The sequence below is a fragment of the Monodelphis domestica genome, chromosome 2 (assembly GCF_027887165.1).
Source record: "Monodelphis domestica isolate mMonDom1 chromosome 2, mMonDom1.pri, whole genome shotgun sequence".
Classification (NCBI taxonomy): Eukaryota; Metazoa; Chordata; class Mammalia; order Didelphimorphia; family Didelphidae; genus Monodelphis; species Monodelphis domestica.
Window position 1 is genome coordinate 71,286,886 of NC_077228.1, and position 18,115 is coordinate 71,305,000.

Consider the following 18,115-nt stretch of genomic DNA (forward strand, 5'->3'; position numbering starts at 1 on the left):
TTTGAACCTAGGACCTCCCATCTCTAGGCCTGGTTCTCAATCCACTGAGCTATCCAGCTGCCCCCTATTTTGATCCTTCTAATGTTTCTATGACTCAAAAATTCTGTAAAGAGCTAAATGAAGACTTCTCCAGATATGAAAATCATTGTATAGAATGGATAAAAAGAACATAAATTCTGTATAGAGGCTCAAATGTTTCAAGTTGAATTTTGTCAAAGATTCCTAGCAGATGTGGTTATACTTTCTTCTGAAACAAAACTGTCACCACAGTTTTCTTTTATGGTCTTTGCTGTATAGACAATTGGAAGGAACCTTGAAATTTTTGTTGAGAAAAGATCTGAAGTGTTTTTATGCTTGCTTTAACCTTTCAATCTATGAAACACGATAGGTGACATGGCAAATGCAAACTGCCCTGTAAAACTGTTCACATTTGTCCTCTATAAGCAATAGTTGCAGCTGAGAAGTCCTGTGAAAATTAATCAAAGTGTTTCTACCTTCAATAGCTCTTTTACAAGCACTGACTTTTCTCCTGAATATGTCCATTTAATTTAAATTGTACATCTATTTTAGGTCTTTGAACTAGTATTTACTACAAAGAAAATGGTAAATTAGTATATGCTATACAGTTTCTACAAGTATTAAATCCCATCCCTAGAGGGCACAATTACTCTGTTTACTGCTCAGAAACATTGCTGATATTACTATTTTTATGGAATTTCAGCGACCCTGGGGATGTCCATCTGTTTTTCAAACAGAAGAAAATGATGCTCAGGGAGGTGAGTGACTTGGTTTCTCCTGTATATGGGAGAAATAACTTTTTTTAAAAAGCCCCAAACTTGATTTTCCTCAAATAGAACAAAACACACTCCAAATTATTCTCCACATGATTCTTCACTTTTTCAGACTTAAGAACTCTCTTATATTTAGGAATCCTGATGGCTCCTGGCCTCAATGCCTAATAAGAGTAGCCTGCAAAAAAGAGTAAAAGGTTATGCCCATTTTGGCCTCTTTGATGCTGTGACTATTAAGTAAAAAAAATGAGTGATTATTTTTCTAGTATTAAGACTTATTAACCAAATATTCTAAAATGAAAAAAAAAAAAGCTTTATTTCTCACTAAAGAGTTCATGGAGGAACTCTAGGGAATTAAGTCAAATTTGACTTTTGCTTCTAGATCCTCTGGTAGTAGGCAGCAGCATAATTCTCTGGTTCTTTTAGTTTCTCAGCTGTATATGATCTTTAGGTTCCCATCCCTCCTCCAAGAAATAAAATGTGACAAACACAGAGCATTTCATTTTTTTAGATCAATGCTAAAGTAAATGACACCACTTAAAAATCCCTTTCAGCTTTCCTATCCCTCTTCCTTTGAGATTCATTAAACTATGTTCTTTCTCAATGGAATCTTTGAATTTAAGTACAAAAGAAATATAGGAAATACTCAATTAAAACATGCTTTCTGGCATTTTATCGCTTCATACTATGGGGCCACAAGTGATGCTTTTGTCATACGGAATTATTTTATTATTAAATCCATTGTATAGAAGGCTTCTCTTTATCAAGTTTCTGTTGTTTTGGGACTTCTAATATTTTTGGATTTTGTGATTTGACACATTTCATTTTTATTTGGGTCAAACTCTATTGTTTGAATGGAAGTTTTTTGCCCTAATATATAGACCAATCTATGTTAGTGCACAGTTTATGAAAGTATGCTCAAATGTAGCCAAACATTCCAAGAGGAAATGAAATTACACTAAAAGAAAAATCATTTCCCAATGTTGCTTTTTAGAACTGCCTTTAAGGAGCTTCTGAAAATATTTAGTGAGATGGACAGTAAAATAGGCAAAATCTTGAGTCAGGCTAGAAATGGGAATCTAGAGATGGGAGGTCAAGGGTTCAAATCTGGCCTCAGACACTTCCTAGCTGTGTGACCCTGGGCAAGTCACTTGGCCCCCATTGCCTAGCCCTTACCACTCTTCTGTATTGATTCCAAGACAGAAGGTAAGGGTTTAAAAAAAACAAAACAAAACAGACAAAATCCTCTAATGTTCTACTGAAAGCACTTGAATTCCCACTTAATTCTCTTTAAAACATATTGGGATACAATTGTGGTAAGAGGAAAGGCAATCAGGGAAATAATATATCAGGGAGATGAGGGAAGGGTGCACTGGCTACAGCACTGAGCCTGGAGTCAGCAAGAGCTGAATCCAAATCTGATCTCTGACACTCACCATGTGACTCTGGACAAGTCACTTGACCTCTGTGCCTCAATTTCTTCATCTACAGAGTGGGGATAATAATAGCATCTACCTCACAGGGTTCTTAGCTCTTTAGGTTATATCTACTAACTGCAATTCCACTTCAAAGACTTTGGAAAAGCCACTTTGGGTTTTAGGATTTAGAGTTAAAAGGAACTTTTAAGATTATCTACTCTAGCTCTCATTTGATAGATGAGAGAACTGAGGTCTAGTAGAAGGAGGAAATAACTTGCCCACGGTTAACCCTCTGTTCATTAATTTTGCTGTTTTACTTCGATGTTCAGAAAGTTAATGTGATAAAGCTTATGACGTGTTCTCTGCTTACAGATAGCACTACTTTTCACTTAGAAGCATCATGATTTGCCGCTAGCTCCACATAAGAATTAGCATATTATGCTCTCCTCCTTACAGAGAAGGGATTGACTCACAGTGTAGATCAAGATATGCATTTTGGAAATGGCCAGTGAGGGAACTAGGTATTTTGTTTTGTTTTGAATAAGTACTTCTTTGTCCCAATGTGGGAAAAATAAGAAGCAGAAAAAAATAGTTTTTTTTTTTGTTGTTGTTAAATTAAGTTAAAAAAAAAAAAGAATCCTATCCTAGTTTAAGTTATAAGACTCCTGCAGAAAAGCTCATTACAACCTGGCTGTACAGTACCACTACTGTCTTATTATACATTATTTCTCCCATTCATTAACTCTGCCAGTCCAGCCTAACTGATCTTTTTGCTATTACTCACACAGGTCATTTTCCCTCTTTCTTTCATCTTCAGTTTTGACATTTATAAACATGTCCTAGTCTCTCATTCTTAAAAACAAACAAAAAAACCCAAAAGAAACAAAAAGAAAGTAGATCTTGCTATCTCCTCAAATTATTCTACTTTTTCTTCCTTTCACAAATAAAACTAGAAAGACTTGTCTTCACTCCTTCTTCATGCCTCCACTTTTACACTTGCTACTCAATTATCAAACACCTACAATCTTGCTTCAGCCTTACTAAACAACTGAAATTATTCTTTCAAAATTACTGACAATATCATAACTGCCAAATCTAATGATTTTTTCCTAGTTGTCAAATCAGGAACATGTTGAACATTTTTAAAAGGAACTGTAGGAAATTCTACATACATTCTTCTTTCTCAAAATTTAGCCCTTTACAACTAAAGATTTTGTTATTTTGAAAACTGAAATGCAAAGAAAAGTAAAATTACTATATAGGGTCAAATTAACAGTGCAATCCTTCTAAACTCTTTTAGAGGAAATGAACCAACATATTAACTACCAACAAGTGTTTAAGTAAAATAGTTTATCATTTGTGAGATAAAACTCTTTCTTTTCTTGGTCTACTGACATCCCAACATTATTTAGTTAAGAATATATTTCAAACAAATAATCTTGAGACAAATACAGGGCAGGATTCTCCTCCGGTTCCCAAGAAATACACATCAACACATAAAACCTTTTAAAAATATTGGGTCTTTAGTAGGTTTCTAAGAACATTACCTTTAATTAGGTCTAAACCTAAGACTAATGCAAGACACATGAAGGCAGTAAATGTGTGGGGCTTTCTCTGATCAGATCCTATCATATGACAGAATAGCTCTATTTAAATTGGGTGTTTAAAAATATTTGATCACACAACCAATAAGTAGCAAAGCCCATATTCAAACCAAGGTCTTCTGATTTCAAAGTCCAGTGTTTTTTTATTTAAATTATTCTTCCTCTCTCAGATGAAAGTAGCTCATCTGAATGAAACAATAGGAAGCTTCCTAACTCAGGAACAATTCTGAGAGTCATTCTGTTTTGAAATTAATCAATGGACATTTTTTACAGACTATGTGCCCAGTAGAGAGAATGCTAGAAAGTAGAAATCAGAGAGATCTTTTGTGGCACCCTTACTGCACTAGAGAAAGTCAGTGGTTCCTTCATACCAGAAGGAAATCTCATAATTTGGCAATTCTTACTGAACATGAAAAATGGACTGTAGAATACATCTAAACCTTTATAAAAATTTAAAACAAGGCCTGCCATAGTTTTGCAAATATATACAAAAGTATTAATGAATCCACTAAATTTTTGGATTGGGCATTATTTTTTGTAAAAAAAAAATTGGTAGGAAAAAATGTTAAGTCTTTTCTATTTTCCTGGGTGAAGCTGCTTTCCTCCTTAGAAAAATAGTTAATTAATGATTAACTTACTATATAAAATCTTTATGTAGAGTTTATGTAAATCTTTTCAGCACCTGAAAACTCAAATTATCAATAATACAATTGAGATTCACTTGAAATGGTTACAATATTCTTCAGTATTTTTTGTTTAGATGTACTAGTTTATTTTTATTTTTATTTTTTCCAAACCTTATCTTCTGTCTTAGAATCAATAATAAGTTTTGGTTTCAAGGAAGAAAAGCAGGTTAAGGGCTAGGCAATTGGGGTTAAGTGATTTGTCCAGGCTCACATAGAAAGTGTCTAAGGCCAGATTTGAGCCCAGGACCTCCCATCTCCAGGCCTGGCTCTCTATTCACTGAGCCACCCATCTGTCCCCTGTAATGTGTCATTTTTAAATATAAAAAATATATAAATATAAAAAACTTATAAATATAAGCTTTCAAATTAAGTCTCCTAAAGAGAATAATCCATGAATAATTTTAAAAATTAAGATAATTCAATTTTTTTTCCCCATTTAAGATGGTTTTTCTGAATCCAAGACTGGGATGCCTATACCTTCCACCTTCCATTCAAAAACAAGATATGTCGCATCGTTTCAGGGTTTAAAACTCATGATTTAGCTAGTTGTATTCTGAAAAAAGAGGCAGACCAATATGAGGTCATTATTGCAAAGAGTGAATGATGTGGTAAGCACAGTATATATATAACCCCAGTCATAATGAATCTTGCCTACTTCATATATGTAATAATGCTCCCTGGTACCTAGTGACCTGGTACACCTTTACTTTCATTCTCTGAATAATGCCCCAGAGAGAATAAGTTTTCTAATTCAACAAAACAAAACAAAACAAAACAAAACCCCATACCACCAAAAAAAAAATTGACTTAGTATTTTAAAGGCAAGTAAGCAACCTATAGTAGGGGAAAATAATTCCTAACTAGGAAAAACATAGTCATGATTAAGCTAAAATATTGTAAGCCAGAATTTACTGCTTTATAAATGTTTACTATAATAGATTGCTAAATGAATGAGGCTCGAAAAGAAGAGTTCCACAATTTCCATATACAGTCGAGAGGTTTATTTTACTTAAATATTTTTGATACTTTTTATTTGTACAGAACAGACTCAGTACATAACACTGAAACAACTTTCCCCAGAAAAATGTATTACCTGAAAAGTTAAGCAAAACAATATAGTGATGTGATATTTGTATGTGTCACTTTATATATATTTATATGTAGTTTGGTGGTTAATAGCAAAAAGCAGAAAGGATTTTTACACTGATTATTTGGTACCAACATTGTTAGAGGAATAGTTTTTTTTAAGGTTCATTTAAAAACTCATAATCAGATGCTCCCCCACCCCCCAACCTGTTGATATGGATACAAACATCTCCTTTCTATACGGCTTCTTTTCTTCATGGTCTAGTATACCTATCTGGCTGGATAAGGCCTGAGTAACTCAAGAGGGAAAAAAAAAAGCAGTACTATTAATGAATCTTGAAGGATATTGGCTTTCATTGTATGGAGGGGAACGATCAAGCTTAGTCAGCTGTCCTAAACCAGACAGAGACCTCCACATATTTTATAGGAAGGCTGCATACTGTAGACAAAAAAGTATTTCATTTGTCCACATGGATGGTTCCTGCAGCTTCCATTTCTGATGTGCTTCATTATTAAAAGGCCTTTTGTGGTACAGATTTTTCTAGTCTAGCATTCTGGGTACATCAGATGCTCATTTAAATAGATTTATAATGCATTCAAATAAGGTGAAGAAAAAAGAAATTCAGAGAATAGGGGGGAAAACCATTAAAATAGCACACAGCATACAAAGGCAAAACCATTTTTAGTCAGAGAAGAAAGGTTTCAAAGAATGTGTACATGGGAGGAAAAGTTAGACATGTACAAACATGAAACAAAAACTTCCAAGTTTTATTCCCATTTTGTTCAATCCAGGAGGGAAATATTTTTTTGAAATTCAAAGAGGATAAAACAAGACAGAAACATTTTCCTCTATGTGACAGAGAACATTCAACATTTATTCCCTAACACCTTCAGCTTCTCTCATGCTCCAGTGTCTGGATTTGGAATGTTTCTCTGAATAAAATTAGAGAGTAGCAATAGCACATTAAACTAGGGGTAATGACTGTACATTAGCAGGTTAGATCAAATAACTTCTGAATCCTCAGGAAATATTATCTGTTACTACACTTTCATACTAACTTGAATACTATGAATCATTTTCTGTTATAGGCCAGTAGTTGTCTTGAGTACAGATGGGTTGGTGAACCCAAAGCCATGAATTACATTGGGGAAGAATTCCCAGTTTAACAAGATCTTTGGGATAACTTAAAGACAACTGGGTAGGGGGCAGCTGTGTAGCTCAGTGGATTGAGAACCAGGCCTAGAGATGGGAGGTCCTAGGATCAAATCTGGCCCCTGTAAAAAATAGACTCAAATACAGGACTACAATCCCCACAAGCCTTTGCTCCACTTCCCCAAAATGCTTTGTAATCTCACAGGAATTCTGAGGTGGGCGAGATGGAGGAAGGATTTAAGCTGGTGGCAAAGTTTTTGGGCTCTTTTTTGGACTTCCGTTTTGGAGCAGATGCATCTCTTCTGTGATGTGAGGTTATCTGGCCTAGGCCTCTGGCCTAGGCACATGTTTTTTCTTATTCTGTATTTTCTTTAATCTTTAACCTTTAATAAACCTCTAAAAAAATATAATACTCCTTGCAGAGAGAAACTAATTTCTACCTGCCTCAGTCTACCCAAATTCCCTAATTTTAATCTTTACACCTCAGCCACTTCCTAGCTGTGTGACCCTGGGCAAGTCACTTGACCCCCATTGCCTAGCCCTTACCACTCTTCTGCCTTGGAACCAATACACAGTATTGATTCCAAGACATAAGGCAAGGGTTAAAAAAAAAAAGACAACTGGGTAGAAATTAGTTTTTAACACTTAGCATGATAAGTTAAAAATAGATATTTATAGCCTCAATATTAAAGGTCATGTTATAAAATAATTAGCAGAGAACCAGACATGGTACTTTCCATAAATTTGGCTACAAGAAGTTTCTTGACCAAATAAAGGACAGAAAATATCACAAAAATAAGATGCTTTTGCATTAAGAAAACCAACACAAAGGTGGTCCTTTGGCAAATAGTCTTTTCATGAAATATTTCTCATAAGGGAATTGTTGAGCTCAATTATGATTTACTCTTAATTTAGTCAGTTCCATTTATCTGCTTTTCTACTTTTAAACTACTACAAAAGAGTTTAGATAATTGTTATTTTAAAAAATACTTTGAGGTTTGAAGATAATATTACTAATTTTTTTCCTACCTTTTTCATGATTTCATTTGAATTATATATACTTTTACATATAGTTAAGTCCCCCAATAAAAATATACACTTTCTGCTAGGAACTGGTCCACCTAATTGGAAAGCAATTTGGAATTATGCTAAAAAAGGTATCAAAAATGTTCATGTTCTTTGACTCAAGAGTCCACTGCTAGGTACATACTCTAAATCAAAGACATTAAGTTCTCATGTAGAGTCTGTTCTGCTATGAAGTGATATGTGTTCTCCAAAATCACTATGAGCAAAATCACTCAATAAGTACCACAGAACTTACAAGGTACATCAGGTCAGAGGTGAAATGCTCAAAACCTTTGTGAACATATACAAAATAAAGGAACCTAATGAAAATGGAAGCATACTTTTTATACATGTTTAAATGGTTAAGAAATCTATAAATACTAAAAGAAATAGCAGATGGTTTCCCAGTCTGGGGCTGCTGCTTGGTCTAAGGCTTGGACTTCATGAACAAGTTGGGGAGACTTCAACTCCTATAGCAAAAAGAGGTGGCTATGAGGGTGGTTTGGATCCACCCTAATCTGCTCACAACTGCTGGCTAAAAGAACTGTTGTACTTGAATGTATTATATAATATTTCTGCAATAAGGAAAAATGAACACAAAAAATCCTGATAAGTATTCATATGCTTATAGGATATAGGAATTGATATAAAGTGAAGAAAACAACATAAACAATGAGTTGTACAAGTAAATGGAGAGAATTATATAATTTTAATGACCAAGACTGGACCAGAGAAGTGAGAACATGATTTCTCTTTTCCTTCTCTGTAAATGTGGACAATTACAGTTTTAAAACATTGCATATACTGTAAGACTCAGATGATGTAACAGTTTTGGGGCACTGTTTTTCTGTCTCCTTTTTTTTTTTGTTACAAGAGATGGTTTACTGGTTAGGGATGGAGAGGGACATATTTAACTAGCTTAGATGGCACAGTGAATGAAACACTGGTTCTAAAGTCAAGAAAACCTGAATTCAAATTTGGCCTCAAACAAACAAGTATGTGACCATGGGGCAAGTCACTTAACTTCTGTTTGCCTCAGTTTCCTCATCTGTAAAACGAAGAAAATAATAGATAACCTCCCAGGGATATTATCAGAATCAAATCAAATTAAATAATATTTATAAAGCATTTAACCCAGTGTTTGGCACATAGGAAGTGCTATGTAAATGTTAGCTATAATTATTAGATATTTGGAAATGAGAAAAACAAGATAGATGTATGTGCAGCGATGTATTTGAAGAATGTAAACTTAAGAGCAGAAATTTTTTGAGGTTTTTTTTTTGTCTTTGTACTACCAGTCTTTAATGGAATGCCTGGTACACAATATATGCTTAATACATGTTTGACTTATTGACTGAATGAAAAAACAAGCAAACAGAAGTGTAAGAAAAGCTCTGTGAAGCACAAGTATAAGAAAAAATAAGCAAAAAGGAGAAATAAATTTGATGAAAGTTTATTTTTGATATATTGGTTAAATTCCATGAGTTTTACAGTCTGATTTGTTGAATTGGGCTTTGAAGTGGGAGATTTTTCAGTCTGATTTGTGAATTGGGCTTTGAAGTGGGAGATTTTCACACTTATTTAATAGTCTTTGTGTAATTTTTAGTGAGATCACAAAGGCCTGTTGGCAAAATCAACCAAATTCCACACCTTAACAACTACTATTCTACTGAAATGAAAAATTTCTCAATTGCATTTGATAAGAAAACACAGAGAAGTAAATCTGAGTGCAGGGAGAAGAGATGGAAATTTTCACAACGTTTTTAGTGCCTTTTTACAAAATCTAAAGTCACTTTATTAGTTTAAGGATGCAAAAATTTTATGAGTAATTAGTCTGTTCACAAAATTACATTTACATTAAACTTAATACATGAATTATATATAATTAATAACAAATATATTAATTTTAGATAGAAGATGCTTGACATTGGAATTAAATACACTTTAGAACTGGCAGACCAATATAACTAAAATCAGAAGGGAAACAAGAAATTGGGAAAAAATCTTCATAGAAACCTCTGACAAAGGTTTAATTACTCATATTTATAATGAGCTAAATCAATTGGACAAAAAATCAAGCCATTCTCCAATTGATAAATGGGCAAGGGAAATGGATAGGCAGTTCTCAGATAAAGAAATCAAAACTATTAACAAGCACATGAAGAAGTGTTCTACATCTCTTATAATCAGAGAAATGCAAATCAAAACAACTCTGAGGTATCACCTCACACCTAGCAGATTGGCTAACATAACAGCAAAGGAAAGTAATGAATGCTGGAGGGGATGTGGCAAAGTAGGGACATTAATTCATTGCTGGTGGAGTTGTGAACTGATCCAACCATTCTGGAGGGCAATTTGGAACTATGCCCAAAGGGCGATAAAAGAATGTCTACCCTTTGATCCAGCCATAGCACTGCTGGGTCTGTACCCCAAAGAGATAATGGACACAAAGACTTGTACAAAAATATTCATAGCTGCGCTCTTTGTGGTGGCCCAAAACTGGAAAACGAGGGGATGCCCATCAATTGGGGAATGGCTGAACAAACTGTGGTATATGTTGGTGATGGAATACTATTGTGCTAAAAGGAATAATAAAGTGGAGGAGTTCCATGGAGACTGGAACAACCTCCAGGAAGTGATGCAGAGCGAGAGGAGCAGAACCAGGAGAACATTGTACACAGAGACTAATACACTGTGGTATAATCGAACGTAATGGACTTCTCCATTAGTGGCGGTGTAATGTCCCTGAACAACTTGCAGGGATCCAGGAGAAAAAAACACCATTCATAAGCAAAGGATAAACTATGGGAGTGGAAACACCGAGAAAAAGCAACTGCCTGAATACAGAGGTTGAGGGGACATGACAGAGGATAGACTCTAAATGAACACTCTAATGCAAATACTATCAACAAAGCAATGGGTTCAAATCAAGAAAACATCTAATGCCCAGTGGACTTACGCATTGGCTATGGGGGGTGGGGAGGAGGAAAAGAAAATGATCTATGTCTTTAAAGAATAATGCTTGGAAATGATCAAATAAAATATATTAAAAAAAAAACATATCAACTTAGAGCAAAACATTAGCATGGAGTACCTACACTAAAAAAAAAAAAAGAACTGGCAGACATAATCAAGATATCTAGGAAAAAGTTCTGGGGACTTGAATAGAGCCAGTCATATGAGAAGAAGGCTCTGACCCATTTGGACATATTTCTCTCTTTTTAAATCATTTATCTGTCCTTTTCCTCCTCCTTGTCTGACTTCAAAATTGTCAACCAGAAAATAAAATATACCGATTCAGTATTGTTTAGTTGCATGCAGTCACAAACCAGAAAGCTTATGGGCTCCTCATTTTTGCAAGTGATTCTAAACCTTACAGGATTCAGAAAAAACTAGGGTAGAAAAAGTGTGAGAGCTGGAACAGAAAATGTTCAGAACTGAAAAAGCAGGAAAGAGTCATCTGAGGTTTACTCAGGTAATAATGGAAAATTGGTCAGCTTTTTTTTTACTTGTAGATTTTTTCAACTTTGTTTCTAAAAACTTTTTAAGTAAGCTTCTACACTTTAACCATTTCTTGACTTTTGAGAGTTTCTGAGAAAGTGTTTTTAAGGAGGATTTTTCTAATAATTAAAACTATTAAAATGGAATGGAATAAGCAACTCAAATATTAACATGCCACAAGAAGCAGTGAGTTTCTTGTCAATGGAGGTAATATTCAAGAAAAGACCAGACCTTTCAAATCCCATGAAGTATGGTGAATCATATATCTATTAATGTTTTGCAAATATATGACAAAACATTAAAAAAAAACAAAACAAAAATCACAAATACTTGAGTGTTCTTGCATTAATCAATCTATAAGTATTTAAAATACTTTGTATGTGCAAGGCAATCGTTCTCATCTTAAAAAACCTCCTACTTGACCCTACCCTTCCAAAATTATAATTCTATTCCTCTCTTCTTCTTCTTCTCAGCTAAACTCCTTGAGAAAGCCCTCTATACTCACTGCCTCCAATTCTTCTTTTCTCCCTGGATTCTAAACTCTCTGCAATCTGGCTGCTGGCTTCATCACTCAACTGAAACTGCTTCTCTCCAGTCACCAGTGTTCTCAATGCCCAAATCCAACATCCTTTTCTCAGTCCTCCTCCTTCACCTCACTGCAGTATTTGAAAATGCCCATCATTGATCAGATCACCCTCTTCTAGATAGTCCCTTTTCTCTAGGTTTTTGTGGCATTGCCTTCTCCTGGTTCTTATCCACCTTCCTAATTAACTGCTGTTTTTTATCCAGGTCACGCCTACTACCTATGCAGCATGGCTGTCCCTGATGGTTCCATTCTGGGCATTCTCTTTTCCCTCTATAGTACTTGAAGATCTCATCATCATTTATGGGTTCAATGACCATTTCTGTAAAGATGCCTTCCAGATTGATATATCTAGCCTTGACTTCTCCAAACTTATAGTATCATATCAAGTGTCTTTTAGATATCTAGGATTGGATGTTTCATAGATACTTGAAGCTTAACATGTACCAAAAAAAATCATCTCCCTCAAAACTCCCTTCTTCCAAATTCCCCTTATGTTGGGGGGGGAGGGAACTAAAATGACTAACTGATTATCCATCTAAAAATATCTCATTTTTCTATTGGTTCAAAGTCAAAAGTAGGAAAACAGAATTCCAAAAAAATTCAGTGAATCATTAATGTTTGCTGTCCATGCTTAACACTTCAGTTTTTCCTTGATATTTCTCTTATATTCACTCAAGATATCTAATCTATTGTGCCAAGTCTTGATATTTCTCCCTTCATGACAATTCTTGCCCATAACTACTTCTCTCCATTTAAGACCCCTGGCACTGCACTCTTGGGACTATTGCAATACTCTTTCGTCTCCCTGCCCAAAGCCTCTAATTCATCTTCCACTCAGAGAACTGATTTTCTTTGAGCTCAGGCCTGACTAGCTCCATTAATCACCACCACCCCAAATCCTCTGCCATACATACTCAATGAATTGCAATGGCTCCCCATCACATTTAGAATCAAATCTAAAATCTTAAAAAGAGCTTTTTGCAAACTAGACCCATTTTCTACTTCCAGTTTTCTTGCACTTTAACTCTTATCCATGAACTCCATGATCCTACAGTATTGACTTTCTTGCAATTCCTAGAAAATGACAACCCAACTTATGACTGTGTTTTTGCACAGGTTGCCTACTATGCATAGAAGGCTCTGCTTCCTTGAAGGCTCAGCCCAAGTTTCATCTTTTGCAGAAGGATTCTTCCTGGTCCCTTTCTCTCTCTGCCAGCCCTCTCTTATCTGAAATTCATCTGTTCTGTCTATATATCTACCTATTATCTTATAGGTAGTGTTATTTTCCTGTTGTCTTTCCCACTAGACTGAGCTACTTAAAAACAGAGACCTTGTATGTCCCTTTCAATATATTCCCAATATTTAGTACTGTTCCTGGCCCATATTAAATGCTTAATGAATGCTATTAGTTAATTGATTGGCACTGGGGCCAACTAGTAGGGGCAAAAAGAAAAAGTGAAAAGTATTTTCCCTCAAGGAGCTTACATTCTGTTAAAAAATTATTTAGAATATTTTTTCATGGTTATATGATTAATGATTTTTCCCACCCTTCTTTTCTCCCCCCCCTTCTGGAGCTGAGAAGCAATTCCACTGGGTTATACATGTATCATTCAAAATGTATCATTCAAAACCTATTTCCATGTAATAAATATTTGCAGTAGTGATCTTTTAACATCAAAACCCTAATAATAGTCTCAATCGAACCACATGGTTGATATGTTTTTCTTCTGCGTTTCTGTAAGAATCTTACATTCTAAGGAGACAACAGGTACACATAAGTAAATATATAAGACACATATACAGTCAATACAAAGTTACTTTAGAGCTTTAGAGGGAAAGAGTTAGCTCTTGGGAGTCTAGGAAAGACTTTCTGAAGAATGTAGCACTTGGGCTGAATCATGAAGGAAGCCATGAACTCTAAGAAATAGAGGTGATAAGGGAAATGATTCAAGGCATGGAGATAGGGCATCACGTGTAAGGAAAAGCAAGTAAGTCAGAATGGCTGGCCCAACAGGTGCTATTGAGGGGAATAATATGTAAGAAGACTGTAAAGTTAGAAAGGGGCCAGATTGGGAAGAGCTTTAAAAGACAAATGGAGGAGTTTATATTTGATCTTAGAGGTAACAGCTAATAGAGTCCAGTGAGTGTGTGCTGTGTTTTTTCCAGGAGGAGGGGGGAACTGGTAAGTGGCAGTGGCTATACAGTCAGACCTGAGCTCTAGAAAAAATCATTTGGGCAGCTGAGAGGAGAGACTTAAGGCAGGGAGAGCAACTAGAAATTTACAGCAAAAATCCACTGAAAAGGTAGCCAGAACTAAAATGGTTATTGCAGGAGAGACAGAGGAAAGGGCAAGAGATACTTTAGACGTATCTGGCAATAACTAGATATTTGAGGAGAACATCAGAGGGCTTGTGGGTAACACTAAAGTTGTGAACCTGGGTGACCAAAAGGATGGGGAAATTCAGAAGAGAGGTGGATTTGGGGAGAAAGGTAACTTCTGTTTTGGACATGTTATTTTTGAGGTACTTAGCATTTATCTAGTTTAAAATGTCTAACAGACAATTTATGACTAGAGAGTGAAGCTTAAGAAAAACTCTAGGATTAGACATAGAAGGATCTAGAAATCATTTGCACAGAGATGATATTTGAATCCATGGAATTGATTAAATAACTGAGAGACAAAAAAGAAAAGAGAAGATTACCTAGGACGAAGCCAAGTTAATGGGTGCAGGAGGGTTCAGTAAAATAACTATTAGATGGGAAACTGAGAAAGAGTGCCAAAAAACTCCAGATGATAAGAGTACCTGGGAGAATACAGTGAATGACAGTGTCAGATTGTAGAAAGTCCTTATCTTGAGGACTAAAAACAAAAAACAAAACACATTAGATTTGGCAATTAAGAAATCATTGGTATCTTTGTAGAAAGTAGTTTCAGTTGAATGGTCATATAGGTCCTAGAGTGCAGGTTTAAAATCTAGTATGAAGACTAATTGTTATTGCACTCTTTATATGGGTACATTTACATCAGTGCTTTCATTTCACCTGTAGGTGAAATTATTTATTCGAAACCTCCCATCAGTGTTGGAAAAGGGGAAAATGTGCCTTTTTTCTTCCATTTCATTTAAGCATTATAAAATGTTATGTGATTAAAACAGAATCACTTAATTAGAGGGACACAACAGAAACAGATGTTGTTAATTAGTAATACCAACTCACGTGTCTATTGCTTTGTGTTACTTGTGGCAGGTAGGATTAGTCTTTCTGAACATGTGCTGACTTTGTAAAGATACAGAAGTTAACTTTGGAAACAGTGCTGTCAATGCTACAGCAGAAATACTGTATATGGAAGAATTAATAAAAAAAGCTGTATGTGAACAAAGGACTGAAAATGCTATCTTCTTATAATAGAGAAATGCCTGTACAAAGTATGTGCTTCCTATTCTCTATCATTGCTTTCTTTGAGTCATTATTTTACTAACAGTCATTCACACTGGAGATATGTTAGAGTTCTAGTAGTCTACTCAGTTTCTAACATAGAAACTATTAAAGATCTTTTTTGACCACCAAGATGTTTTGCGATCCATTATTAATTTCTTTTAAAATATATTTTATTTTTAATTACATGAAAAAAATAATGTTAAATATTAAAAAATTTTAGTTCTAAATTCTCTATCTCTCTCCTCTTCTTTACATGAGAAGACAAGCAATTTGACATAGACGATACATATAAAATATATTTCCATTTTGTAAAAGAAAACATAAGCCAAAAATAAAACAAAACAAAAAGAGAAACAAAGAAAAAAGGATGCTTCAATCTTCATTCAGACTATCAATTCTTTCTCTGGAGGTAGATACCATTTTTCATCAAATCCTTTAAAATTGTCTTGGATCACTGGATTGCTGAGAATAACTCAGTCATTCATAGATAATCACTGTTCAACATTGCTTTTACTGTATACAATGTTCTCTTGGTTCTGCTCACTTCACATCAGTTCATATAAGGTTTTTTAGGTTTTTCTGAAACCTCCTGCTTATCATTTCTTATACTACAAAAGTATGCCTATATTCCACAACTTATTCAGCCATTCCTCAAACTGAAGGGATATAGTTTCAATTTCCAATTTTTTATCACCACAAAAAGAGCTGCTATAAATATTTTTTGTGCATATAGTTCCTTTCCCTCTGCCAACTTTCCTATCTACTTTTCTAAAAACTCTGGGGATATAGACTTAGTAGCTATATTACTGGATCAAAGTGTAGGCAGAGTTTTACAATCCTCTAGGCATAGTTCCAAATTGCTTTCTGGAATGGTTGTATAAGCTCACAACTCCATCAGCAGTGCATTAGTGTTCCAATTTTTCCATAAGTTTCCAACATTTATCATATACCTTTTATGCCATATTAGCAAACATGATAGGTATGAGGTGGTACCTGAAGAGTTGTTTTTATTTGTAGTTCTCTAATTAATAGTAATTTATAGCATTTTTCATGACTATTGACAGTTTTGATTTTCTCTGAAAACTGTCTATTCATAATCTTTGATGATTTGTCATTTGGAGAATGATTCTTATTATATATTTGACTCAGTTCTCTATTTATTTGAAAAATGAGACCTTTATTAAGAAATTTGCTATAAACACCAGTTTTCTGTTATCTTTCTAATGTTGGCTATACTGGATTTGTTTGTGTAAAACTTTTAGTTCAATGTAATCAAAATTAGCCATTTTACACCACATAATGCTTTTTGTCTCTTGTTTTGTCATAAATTCTTCCCTTATTCATAGATTCAACAGGCAAAATGTTCTCTGCTTCCCTAATCTGTTTATATGATACTCTATGTCTAAATCATGTACCAATTTTGTTCTTATCTGGTCATGGGTGTGAAAAAGTAGTCTATATCTAGTTTCCACTAACCTTTTTTCTAGTTTTCCCAACAATTTTGGTCAAAAGGTGAGTTCTTGACCAAAAAGCTTAGATCTTTCTGCTTATTAAACACTAGATAACTGTGGTCATTTCCTACTGTGTATTATGTACTAAATCTATCCTATAAGTCTGCCATTTAATCTCTTAGTCAATACTAGATTATTTTGATGATTACTACTTTACAATACAGTTTGAGATCTGATACTATCAACCCAACATCCTATACCTTTTCTCCCCCATTGATTCCCTTGAACTTTTATTCTTCCAGATGAATTGCTATTTTTACAGCTTTATGAAAAATATTTGGGTAGTTTTATTTTAATATGGCACTAAATTAAGTAAATTATTTTAGGCATAACTGCCATTTTAATTTATTAAATGGCTTTGTTTTCCCATGACCAATTAACATTTCTCCAGTTGTTTAGATCTGACTTATTTGTGTTAAGTGTTTTGTAATTGTATTTATATATAATTCCTCAGCTTGTAATGGCAGGTTAGAATCCAAAGTCTTTTATATTGTTTGTTGCTATTTTAAATGGAATTTTTCTTCATGCTGGACTTTCTGGGTAATTTGTCAAAATGTTTTATGTACATTTATTTTATAAACTACAACTTGTCTGAAGTTAATTATTTTAACTATTTTAACAATTCTTTTAGCTTATCATCATATGCAAAGTGACAGTTTTGTTTCCTCATTGCCTATTTTAATTCTTTTAATTTTTTTTCTTTAATTGCTATAGCTAGAATTACTAATACAATATTATTCTAATACAATATATAATATATACAATACTAGTGATGGTAATATGTATTCTTGCTTTGCTCTTGATCTTGATAGAAAGACTTCTAACTTTTCCCCATTATAATAATTCATATTTGCTGATGGTTTTTGATTACATTAAACTAAAAGAGTGTTTAAATCCAATATAGCCAAGATTAGAAAGAAAAGAGAAAACTGGGGAGGGGGTATTAATAGCAAATTTCTTAATAAAGGTCTCATTTTTCAAATAAATAGAGAACGGAGTAAAATCTTTAAGAATAAGAATCATTCTCCAAATGACATTTACTCCATTGCTTTTCAGTGTCTTTTAGGAAGAACACATCCTTTATTTTGTCTAAACTTTTTTCTACATCTATTGAGAAAATCATATTTGTTATTTTTTAAATTGAGGTCAATTATGCTGTTTTCCTAACAATGAACAAGCTCTGTATTCCTGCAATATTTCTATATTCTTGTAATCCCATCTAGTCACAGTGAATGATCTTTGTGACATATTGCTATAATATTCTTGCAAATATTGA

At 34.2% G+C, this 18,115-nt stretch overlaps 1 protein-coding gene and 1 non-coding gene across 5 annotated transcripts in view; both read right to left on the minus strand.

Moving 5' to 3' along the window:
* The window catches only part of COP1 (COP1 E3 ubiquitin ligase), a 329,094-nt gene that overhangs the window by 14,104 nt on the left and 296,875 nt on the right, over window positions 1-18,115 (minus strand). The window lies entirely within an intron of this gene.
* Window positions 5,941-6,080, minus strand: LOC130457799 (small Cajal body-specific RNA 3). The gene has a single exon (XR_008917073.1). It is a non-coding gene; the product is annotated as a small Cajal body-specific RNA 3 (non-coding RNA).